A 12,227-nucleotide genomic window follows, 5' to 3' on the forward strand; every position below is an offset into this window, starting at 1 on the left:
GCGCCTTGCCTCCTGCGCATCTGCCCCCATTGTGCCCCTCTGATTGCTGTTTTCCCGATTGTATACTGTGCCATTAGTGTATTTCTGTGACTGTTTTCAAATTGTGACTGTTTTTTAAAATTGTGCCCGACTTTTTTTGCCTTGTTTTTCGTGTTTTCGCCCCTTGTGCGCTCCCCCTTGCTCTCCGCTCCCTGCCGCTGCCTCCCTGCGGCCCCGCCCCCCTTGCGCCCCCATTCGCCGCTCCCTCCCGCCTCCCAGCTGCTCCTCCCTCCCCCCTCCCTTCTTAATGGCTGGCGCTGCGCGTCGCGAGTGAGCGACCTCTGACCTGTTTTAGGTCTAGAGCTCGCCCCCCACGTCCGCAGCACCAACCTGCTGTCTCCTGCCTCTGACCCCCGCCCACGCTGCTGCTAGCGTGTTCGAGGCCCTCCTCCACCCGCAGGCATCCTCCTGCACCTCATCCCTGGTGTCTAGTGGGCTCTAGTAAGCTTCACTTGACCCGTGTGCCGCTTTCCGCCGTCCTGTAAGTGTTTTTCTCATTTTTCAGCGCCTTGCCTCCTTGCGCTTCTGCCCCCGTCGTGCCCCTTCTGTTTGTGCCACTTTTCGCCGTCCTGTAAGTGCGTTTTTACTGTTTTCAAGCGCCTTGCCTCCTGCGCATCTGCCCCCATTGTGCCCCTCTGATTGCTGTTTCCCCGATTGTATACTGTGCCATTAGTGTATTTCTGTGACTGTTTTCAAATTGTGACTGTTTTTTAAAATTGTGCCCGACTTTTTTTGCCTTGTTTTTCGTGTTTTCGCCCCTTGTGCGCTCCCCCTTGCTCTCCGCTCCCTGCCGCTGCCTCCCTGCGGCCCCGCCCCCCTTGCGCCCCCATTCGCCGCTCCCTCCCGCCTCCCAGCTGCTCCTCCCTCCCCCCTCCCTTCTTAATGGCTGGCGCTGCGCGTCGCGAGTGAGCGACCTCTGACCTGTTTTAGGTCTAGAGCTCGCCCCCCACGTCCGCAGCACCAACCTGCTGTCTCCTGCCTCTGACCCCCGCCCACGCTGCTGCTAGCGTGTTCGAGGCCCTCCTCCACCCGCAGGCATCCTCCTGCACCTCATCCCTGGTGTCTAGTGGGCTCTAGTAAGCTTCACTTGACCCGTGTGCCGCTTTCCGCCGTCCTGTAAGTGTTTTTCTCATTTTTCAGCGCCTTGCCTCCTTGCGCTTCTGCCCCCGTCGTGCCCCTTCTGTTTGTGCCACTTTTCGCCGTCCTGTAAGTGCGTTTTTACTGTTTTCAAGCGCCTCGCCTCCTGCACATCTGCCCCCGTTGTGCCCCTCTGATTGCTGTTTCCCCGATTGTATACTGTGCCATTAGTGTATTTCTGTGACTGTTTTCAAATTCTGACTGTTTTTTAAAATTGTGCCCGACTTTTTTTGCCTTGTTTTTCATGTTTTCGCCCCTTGTGCGCTCCCCCTTGCTCTCCGCTCCCTGCCGCTGCCTCCCTGCGGCCCGCCCCCCTCGCGCCCCCATTCGCCGCTCCCTCCCGCCTCCCGCCTCCCAGCTGCTCCTCCCTCCCTCCTCCCTTCTTAATGGCTGGCGCTGCACGTCCGCGCGCAGCGGGCGCGCCGCTGGCGCGCCGCTGGCGCGTCAGAGCCAGAGGCAAGCCCGTCTGCGCCCATCCACGCCTGGACCGCGCCCAGCGCCACCCCCCCTGGTCCTCGCGCCCCCCGCACCTCCTGCTTCCGATACTCGGCCCGCAAACTCCTTGCCCTCAACCCCGGCTCCTCCACAGAGTGCTTCCTGGCCACCCCGAAGCACACCAAAGGACCTTTTTCCTGCCGCACCTGCAACTTCTCCTGCAACAGAACAACGAAGCCAGCCACAACCAACACAAACCACCTGCACTGCATCCTCCTCAACACACGCTCCACACGAAAACACGCCATCGAGCTCTGTGACTTGCTCGACACCACCACCCCAGACGTGGCCTTCCTGACCGAAACCTGGTGGAACGACTCTTCGGCCCCTGACATCGCCATCGCCATACCTGACGGATACAAGATCACCAGAAGAGATCGCACCAACAGAATCAGCGGAGGGATAGCCATCGCCCACAAATCTACCCTCAAGATCCACACCCACACGGACGACACCCTCAACACAGCCGAACACCTCCACTTCCAGATTCACACGGACCCCAACACTACCCTCAGAGGAACCCTCATATACCGCCCTCCAGGACGAAGAGCCCCCTTCAGCGACACCGTCTCCGACCTCGCAAGCACCCACGCCCTCGACTCTCCAGACTACATCCTCCTGGGAGACCTAAACTTCCACCTGGAAAACAACAACGACGGCAACACCGCATCACTGACCACCAACCTCCTCAACCTCGGACTCCGTCAACTGGTCAACACTCCCACCCACATCGCCGGACACACGCTTGACCCACTCTTCACCTCAAGCAACCACATCTCTTTCAGCCACACCTCCGAACTCCACTGGACCGACCATCACTGCGTCCACTTCACCTTCAAGAAAAACACCGAACACCACCGCATCCCTCTACCGCCTCACCGCCGCTGGGGAAAAGTCACCGAAGACCAACTAACCAGCACACTCGCCAAATACCCACCACCCGAACCCACCGACCCGAGCACCGCCGCCATCAACCTCCATCAATGGATCCTCAACTGCGCCAACACCTTAGCCCCACTCAAGAAACCCACCGCCAACCAAGAAAAGAAAAAAACAGCCTGGTTCACAGACGAACTGACCACCTCCCAACGCACCTGCCAGAAACTCAAGAAGAAATGGATCCTCGAGCGCACACCCGACAACCTTGCTACCCTCAAGGACGCCAACTGTGAACACCACCAACGGATCCGACTCGCCAAGCGCACTCACTTCACAGAACGCCTCAACAACAACGCCCACGACTGCAAAGAACTCTTCGGCATCGTGAAGGAACTCTCCAACCCTAACGCCAACGTCAACGACGTCCCTCCCTCCCAGAAACTCTGCGACGATCGCTCCACCTTCTTCCACCAGAAAATCGCAGCCATCCACGACAGCTTCAACACCGCACCTCCGCCAGACCCCACCCCCGACGACTCCTCCCACGCCTGCCGCCTCACCACCTGGACCCAAGTAGACGACACCGAAACCCTAACAACCATGAATTCCATCCACTCAGGCTCTCCCACGGACCCGTGCCCACATCACGTATTCAACAAAGCCGACGCCACCATCGCCCCCAAACTCCGCAAGATCATCAACCTCTCCTTCAACACCGCCACCTTCCCGGACAGCTGGAAGCACGCAGAAATCCAACCCCTCCTCAAGAAACCCAAGGCTGACCCCAACGATCTCAAAAACTTCCGACCGATCTCTCTCCTCCCTTTTCCAGCGAAAGTCATCGAGAAGATCGTCAACGCACAGCTCGCCCACTTCCTAGAAGACAACTCCATCCTAGACCCCTCACAATCTGGATTCAGACGAAACCACAGCACTGAGACCGCACTCCTCGCCGCCACAGATGACATCAGACAACAAATGGACAACGGCGAAACCTCAGCCCTCATCCTCCTCGACTTATCAGCCGCTTTCGACACAGTCTGCCACCGCACCCTGCTAACCCGTCTCCACGAAGCCGGCATCCAAGACAAAGCCCTCGACTGGATCTCATCCTTCCTCTCCGACAGAACCCAGAGAGTCCGACTCTCACCCTTCCGCTCCAAAGCCACCAACCTCATCTGCGGCGTCCCCCAAGGCTCCTCTCTTAGCCCAACGTTGTTCAACGTCTACATGGCCCCCCTCGCACAACTGGCCCGTCAACACAACCTTAGCATCATCTCCTACGCCGACGACACCCAGCTCGTCCTCTCCCTGACCAAAGATCCGCTCACCGCCAAAACCAACCTCCACGAGGGACTAAAATCCATCGCCGAGTGGATGAGCAACAGCCGCCTGAAGCTCAACTCCGACAAGACGGAAGTCCTCATCCTCGGACGCTCCCCCTCGGCCTGGAATGACTCCTGGTGGCCCACCGCCCTCGGACCCCCACTCACCCCAGACAGCCACGTACGAAACCTCGGCTTCGTCCTCGACTCTGCTCTCACCATGTCCAAACAGATCAACGCCGTCTCCTCCTCTTGTTTCAACACCCTCCGCATGCTCCGCAGGATCTTCAAGTGGATTCCAACAGGAACCAGGAAGACGGTGACTCAAGCCCTCGTCAGTAGCAGACTTGACTACGGCAACGCACTCTACACAGGCATCCCAACGAAAGACATCAAACGACTCCAACGCATCCAGAACGCATCCGCCCGCCTGATCCTCGACATACCCCGCCGATGTCACATCTCCCCCCACCTGAAGGACCTCCACTGGCTCCCTGTGGAAAAAAGGATCACCTTCAAACTACTCACCCACGCACACAAGGCACTTCACAACACCGGACCCACCTACCTGAACACCAGACTCAACTTCTACGTCCCCACACGTCAACTCCGCTCTGCCAACCTCGCCCTCGCCTTCGTCCCCCGAATCCAGCGCAAGACCTCTGGCGGCAGATCCTTCTCCTTCCTCGCCGCCAAGACCTGGAACTCTCTCCCCACCTCTCTACGCCAGACCCAGGACCTCCTCACCTTCAGGAGACTCCTCAAGACATGGCTCTTCGAACGCTAGCAGCACCCCCCCATCCCCAGCGCCTCAAAACCCTGTCGGGTACATAGCGCGCTTTATAAATTCACTGATTGATTGATTGATTGAATCTGCCCCACTCCAATATGCCCAACTCTAATCCAAAACAATCTTCACCACACCAAAACAATCTGCTCCACTCTAATCCAAAACAATCTGCCCCACTCAAATCCAAAACAATACGCCCCTCTCCAATCTAAAACAATATGCCCCACTCACATCTACCCCACTCAATATGCCCCTCTCCAATCCAAAACAACAAGTCCCTCTTCCATCTACCCCACTCCAATCTGCCTCACTCCAATTCAAAACAATCTGCCCCACTCCAAACTGCCCCAATCCAAAACAATCGGTTCTATTGCAATCTGGTGCACCCCAATCCAAAACAATCTGCCCCACTCCAATGTGACCCACTGAAATCTAAAACAATCTGCCCCACTCTGGTCCAAAACAATCTGCACCACTCCAGTCTACCTCACTCCAATCTGCCCCACTTTAACCCAAAACAATCTACCCCACTCCAATATGCCCAACTCCAATACAAAACAATCTGCCTCACTCCAATCTGCCCCACTCCAGTCAGGCCCACACCAATCCAAAACAAACTGTCCCACTCCAATTCGCCCCACTCCAATCCAAAACAATTTGCAACGCTTCAATCCAAACCATCTCACCCCAATCCAATCCACCCCACTCCATCCCAATTCACCCCACTCCAACCCATCCCACTCCCAACCAATCCACCCTGCACCAACCCAATCCACTCTACTCAAATCCAACCCACTCCATTCCAATCTACACTACTCCAATCCACCCTAATACAATCTTCCCCACTCCAATCTGCCCCTCTCCAGTCTGCCCCAGTCCAATCCAAAACAATCTGTCCCACTCCAATGTGCCCCAATCCAAAACAATCGGCCCCACTCCAATCTGCTCCACTCCAACCCAATCCACCCCACTGAATCCAATCCACTCCATTCCAATCTACCCCACTCCAGTCGAATCCACCCCACTCCAGTCTGACCATCCCAATCCAATGAAACCCACTCTAATCCAACCCACTCTAATCCATCCCACTCCAATCCAACCCACCCCAATCCAATCCTCTCCACTCAAATCAGATCCACCGCTACCCAGTCCAGCTCACTCCAATCCAACCCATTCCACCCCAGTCCATCCCATTCCAATACAATCCACTTTGTCACCCCACTCCAGTCTAATCCAATCCACATTAATCCACCCTCCCTAGCCCAATCCACCCAACTCCATACCATTTTACTCCACCCCACGTCAATCCAGTCCACCCCTCTCCAATCAATCCACCCCTCCAATCAATCCACCCCATTCCAATCCAATCCACTGCAATCCAATTCAATCCAACCCTTCCCAATCCAATCCACCCCACTTCAGTCCAACCCACCACAATCCCCTCCGATCCAATCCAATCTAATCCACTCCTCTTCACTCCAATCCACCCCACTCAAATCCAACCCAACCCAATCCAATCCACCCCACCCCAATCCACCCCACCCCAATCTAATCTACCCCACCCCTATCTAATCCACTCTAATTCAATCAACCACACTCAATCCAAACCACCCCACCCAAATCCACTCCACTCAATCCAATCCTCTCCACTTAATCCAATCCACCTCAGTCCAATCCACTCCAAATCACCCCAATCAGATCCACCCACAATCTGATCACCCCCAATCTGATCCACCCCAAACCAACACATCCCATTCTCTCCAATCCACCCCACTCACTCCAATCCACCACACTCTACTCCAATCTAGCCACTCTATCCAAATCCACCAGACCCCACCCCATCCATCCCAGTCCAATCCACCCAGCCTGCCCCCCTCCAATCAACCCAGCCCACCCCAATCTAATCCACCCCACTCCACTCCAATCCAATCCATCCCACTCCAGTCCAATCTAATCCACCCAATCCACCCCATCCCTATCACCCCAATGCAAACCACCCACCCCATCACCACATTTCAATCCACCCCACTCCAATCCACCCCATTCTACTCCAATCCAATCCACCCCACTACCTCAATCCACTCCAACCCAATCCACTGCATTCCACTCCACTCTATGACACTCTCTGCTGCTGACGTCCACTCCCCTCTATTCCCCTCTACTCAACTCTTTGACACCCTACTCTTCCTACTCCACTCTGCGAAATTCCAACAAATCCACTCTGACACTCTGCTCCCCCAGTCCACTCTGACACTCCACACCACTAACATTTAGCCATGTTGAACATCATCCACACAAGTGTACAACATTGCAAAACACATTGCCAAAGCCAATAAATAGCTCTTGTTTGAGACCTATTGGCTTTGCCAATGCTTGTGTTTTTTATACAAGCCTCACTGTTTGGATAGATGCATAGATTTGAAGGGCTTGGACAATGTTCCTTGCTTTTCGCAATCTGATTCACCAACCACTGGCATCCATTCCCACCGACGACCCCTATTCTCACCTTTCTTCTCCAAACAATTCCCCTAAGCCCCACCCCCTTTCACTCTGACCTCTCAGGTCCTACCATCATGACTTACCCAACCTACAAAGCACGAGACGTTTTCGAGGAGCTGTCAGCACCATTGTCCCACGTCTCCTGCATGAACTGCTGACCTCCTGCCCTCGCACCCTCACCTGCCCCCGAAACACCTAAGATCGGAATGATATGTTTGTCTTACACCGTCTCCGCGTGAATACAATGCATAAGTAAATCGTTATGCCGCCCGTTTATTACCTGATGTAACTGACGCTCCTAACAGACATTTGTATTACGCATTTAAACTGGGAACCTTGTTTACAGCGTTCAGCAATGCGCAATGACGTCATGTAACCTGTTAGCTAGTGAATTTATTTGAAAGGCAGTGAATTGTACTTTCTGTCTGTATTGAAGAAGCAAACATTTGGGATTGTGCAGAGAGCCCGGCCCTGCAAGATTCTGGGGCTGCGGGGTTTTTACTATATTGAAGGGCCAGTGCCATGTGATCAGACTCCGCTCTATGCGCCACTTTAAGACGTATGTTTAAACCTTTTCACATCCGTGACAAGGTTATTACAAAACATTCAGAAAGCACAAATGGAAGAAAAGGAAAGACAAGCAAAGACTAGAGGAGGATTAGGCAAGACAATGGGGGTCGGTAGCAGCTTGGATGCTCGCGGTCTCGGGCTCCATGAGGATCACAACATTTCTGCTAAAGGTAATCCCCACCTGAGGCGTCGAGGCTTGATGTGGTCGGGCTTCTTTCTAAAGGGGGTGGGCACATCAATCCTCGTGTGTTTTCAATTATTCGCATCATTTGAGTCTAATAGACATTATCTCCGATAACGCTCAATTTTCTAGGGCAGGTTCTGGCGAGGAGTGAAGTGCTTTTATCTGTGAATACAAGAAGAGCCCAGTGAGGAGTTGTGACGCAGTAACTATTTACCACATTGTGTTTCATTCAACATCATTCCAGTGACTTCTATGGATTTTGCCTTAAGTGGGCCTTTGCCTTCTGCGGCAGAGCCACGGAAAAGCAAAACACCACCTGGTCTTCTTTTGATGGCAATCCCAAAGAATGCTGCAGTGTTCCGGGTCTTTAAAGGTGAAAACACCTTTCTAAAGCTGTATTAGCAAGACATCCTTTGTGATGCGGCTTCTGCCTCCCAATAGACAAATGTTGACCCCTTAGGGGCACCACAGCAGAGCTCGGTTTCATGGACAGCAAGACACATCAAGGCGTCACAGTCGGGCCCTACTAGAGGCTGAATCTGTCTCAGTTCGGTTAGCACAGGGCTGGGAGCTAGAGTTGTCATTTGATTTAGAGACAAAATGTCGGCCATTTGCTCATTTGAATTGTAAAGGGCCAGGAGCTGAGTCAATTTTATGTAAATACATTTGCTTGCTTTAATCATCATGTAGTTGGGACAGCTCTCAATTTTCTTCAAGTATTTGCTTAATTTCAGACAGGGTGAAATAATGGTTTTACTGATTTTCTCCTTTTTAGGGTCGAGCCTGCGTTGCATGCGCTCGCGCATGCGTATCGCAGCGAGACGCTTTAGTATTTAGAAAAGGGCTCGGAGCCCTGTCAACTTCACGTCAGTGTTTTTTATTGGTTAGTGGGCTTGCCTAATAAAATCTGCTTGTTTTTATTAGTCGAAGGCACGCATACGTCATGCCTTTTCCGGTGGCTAGCCCTCCTCGAGATCAGCGACCAAGTACAGAAAACATGCGAGGCTCGCTGTTTTCCATCGGGCTTATGGACTTCTTTTTCTCTAATTTACGAGCGCGATCTCGCTTGGCAGAAGTTGAGCGCTTTACATAGTTAATTTCACTTTTTCGGGTTATGTACATAAATGCACTTTTGCCCGATAGGTGAAAAGTCGGGTTAGGAGTTTACAACGCGATCAGCTCTAACATGAGCAAACGCGAGACCTGTTGCATTGTAAATGCTTGTTTTTAGGGTTGTGCGCACAAGCACTCCATCCCAGTTTTAATCTCTCTTTGGGCTTTTAACCACGCCCGGTTCACGCCTGTCACTTTCATTGGTTCGTGAGCTTGCCTTTTAAAATCTGCTTGATTTCGTTAGTGAAAGGCATGTATAAGTCATGCCTTTTCCAGTGTTTATCCCTCTTCGAGCGCACCAGCCAACAACCGAAAACATACGAGGCTTCATGTTTTCAGCATGATTTCTGGACTACTTTATGTTTTTATTTTCCACACTGCGCGATCAGGCTCGGTTTTACATAACGCAATCGCGCATGTTTTTTTTTTCTTTTAATTTGTGTGGCAAGAAATGTCCGGTTAGGAGTTAACAACGCTAATATCTCTAACTCGAGCAAATGCGAGACCCGTTGCATTGCAAATGCTTGTTTTTATTAGCCATGACATACAAATACTGGCTGTGCCTGTAAAATACTGGTCAGGTGTCAACCCTACTCGAAGGGTAGGAGAATGACAAGGAGAATGAACTCCAATAGGTGTGTTTGTGTATCGTCACCCTGAGGTGGAATTGACCTGTATTTCGTATTTTTTCCACCTGGTCCACTGGGGGGGGAGTAGATTATTTGGCCCTCTAGCTGTTCTGTCTGGTTTGGGCAAACATCAGTGGTAGTGGTCGCGTCTAGTGTCTGGGTAGGAGAGGTGCACTTGGGAACCATGGGGCAGATTTATGAGCCCCTTTCGCCATATATCGCCACATCAGGGTCATTTTTTTAAAACTCTAATGTAGGGAAATTATGGCAAAAACGCCACGCCATATTTACAAAGTGGCGCAATGCATGCATTGCGCCACTTTGTAACCCCATGTGCCACATTATGCCTGTGCCAGGCATAATGTATGCAAGGGGGGCGCTCCCCCATTAGGGGGTCAAAGAAATGGCACAACAAAATCAAAAAGATTTCTTTGTGCCATTTTTTGTGACATTTCTATCACCTGCACAGAGCAGGCATTAAAAGGAAGTACACTATTATATATAATAATGGGCCTCAATGTGCTTTGCCGGATTAGCGCCAACATTTTTTGTGCTAATCCTGCAAAGCACTAAAGTAGCATCAACAACTTTGCCGCTAGTTCCCTAACTACCGCCATGGAGCACCATATCTTAAATACGGTGCACACATGGTGGCGTTAGGGAGCGCTAAGGGGTGCAAGAAAAGTGGCGCTGCACTGGGTGTAACACAGCTTTTCTTAAATATGCCCCATGTTCTTACTTTTACTCTTTAAGCTCTTGCACTCTTGGCCAGTAGTGATGCACCTACACTAAGCACCTTTGTTCCTGTTTAGCACGAGTATGCACCTTGAAGCACTCACACATCTGCACAGAGTGCCCACATCCTCATTCAGAGCTCCTTCACTCAGCGCAGAGGTCCCAATTTAGGGCAGCTGTTCTTTTCATCAGTGAATTGTCCCTTGTTCTCTGTGTCTCTGCCTATATCGCCCATCTCCAGTGCCTGTGTCTCATGTTTGCGGTATCTGTGTCACTCATGGTGAGTATCTGTGTCTTTCGGAATCAGTGTCTGTGTCATTCAGTCCCATTATCTGTGTCTTCCATTGTGTGTGTGTGTGTGCCCCTACCTCAATAACTATGTCTTCCGAGGCCTCTTTATTCAAGTACTCTGTGCCCTTGTGTCTCCCTGAGCTGATGGAGAGAGAGTCAAGAGCTTACCTGAAGGAGCGCAGTTTGTGTTTACAAGCACCATGCTCAGAGACGCCCCATTCACCACATTGCTCGGTTAACTTGTCATATTGTCCACTCCAATGTCTCTGCTCTCATTGTCACCCAGAGTGACCGTTGTGGTGCAAAGGAGAAATGTCAGAAGAGGAGTGGAGAGTAAAAAGCTCAGCCGTTAATGTTAATCTTTGCTTGCCAGTTAGACACCACGATTTCCCAAAAAGGGGTATGAACAAGCCTTCTAATCAGCTAGATAGTGGTGAATCCATAGGATTTTAAATGAAGTTCCCAATCCATGTTGAAGTAAGACGTTTTCCTGTGATGTCAGTTCCTATTGGAACCATATGGTTGGAAGCTCTTCCAGGAGAAGGATGTGTTGCAATGCAAAATTATTTTTCATCAGAATCTTCACCAATTGCTTTACTTTTTGGCCCCGGTATTTTTCTCTTCTGAGCTTCATCTGCTCTGGATTCTACCTCTGGAATTTGCCAGGCAGTTTTCTCCTTCCAGATCTCACAAAGAGTTTTGTCCTCAGCTAACCTCTTCATTATTGATTGTCCTCTTCAATCTAGACATAAGATTTCCAAGAAGTGTTTCCGCTTTGTGGGGTGTGCCTCCTAACTGTGGTGCTCTTAAGGACTCATTTGACACCGATTACTTTTATAATTCTGTGCAGGGTCGCATCATGGCTACTGGGAGGAGTCTCCCATCTTCAGGCAATCCAGAACGACACACTTCAGACCAACTAAGCGTTCAGCCCTTGACAGACTTATTTTGATGGCTCCCTGTATTAGCAACTGTGATCCTTGTTCCATTGTCAATTATTTCCCGTCCCAATACCTGTGTCTTCTAGCCCTGATATGGGCGATGTTTTTTTAGGTTTCATTTTTCCTCGTAGTGCTGTATCTCCAGTTACTTGTGTTGTCATTAATTATGTATTTGCTTAGAGTTGGTGCAAGCCAGTGTGATAGCAGAGTTTAAAAATGTAGTGAAGGAAAGAAGAAAGTTGTGATAATGTGGCACTGTTAGTTAGAATGTAGAATGGGTAGAGTGTAGTAGTAGGAATGTTTGTGTTCAGAAATAGCTCTGGCAGATCAGTTTTGGACTACAATTAAATATGACCCACCTGACTTATCAGCATATACGACTAAGTAATAAAATAAGTGTTCATTCATCAATGTGTCCTACACTGTCTTCATCATAACTTGGCAACAAGGATGGGATGAAGACACAAACCAGAGAAATAATACAATTCAGCCAACTCTCTCTCTAGACATCTGTAAAGAAACAAACAAGAAAGGAAATTATCCATAGGTGAGGAATGTGTACATTTCATTTTTATGACTACAGTGCCTGAAGTAATTCCA

The sequence above is a fragment of the Pleurodeles waltl genome, chromosome 10 (genome assembly GCF_031143425.1).
Source record: "Pleurodeles waltl isolate 20211129_DDA chromosome 10, aPleWal1.hap1.20221129, whole genome shotgun sequence".
NCBI classification, from domain to species: Eukaryota; Metazoa; Chordata; class Amphibia; order Caudata; family Salamandridae; genus Pleurodeles; species Pleurodeles waltl.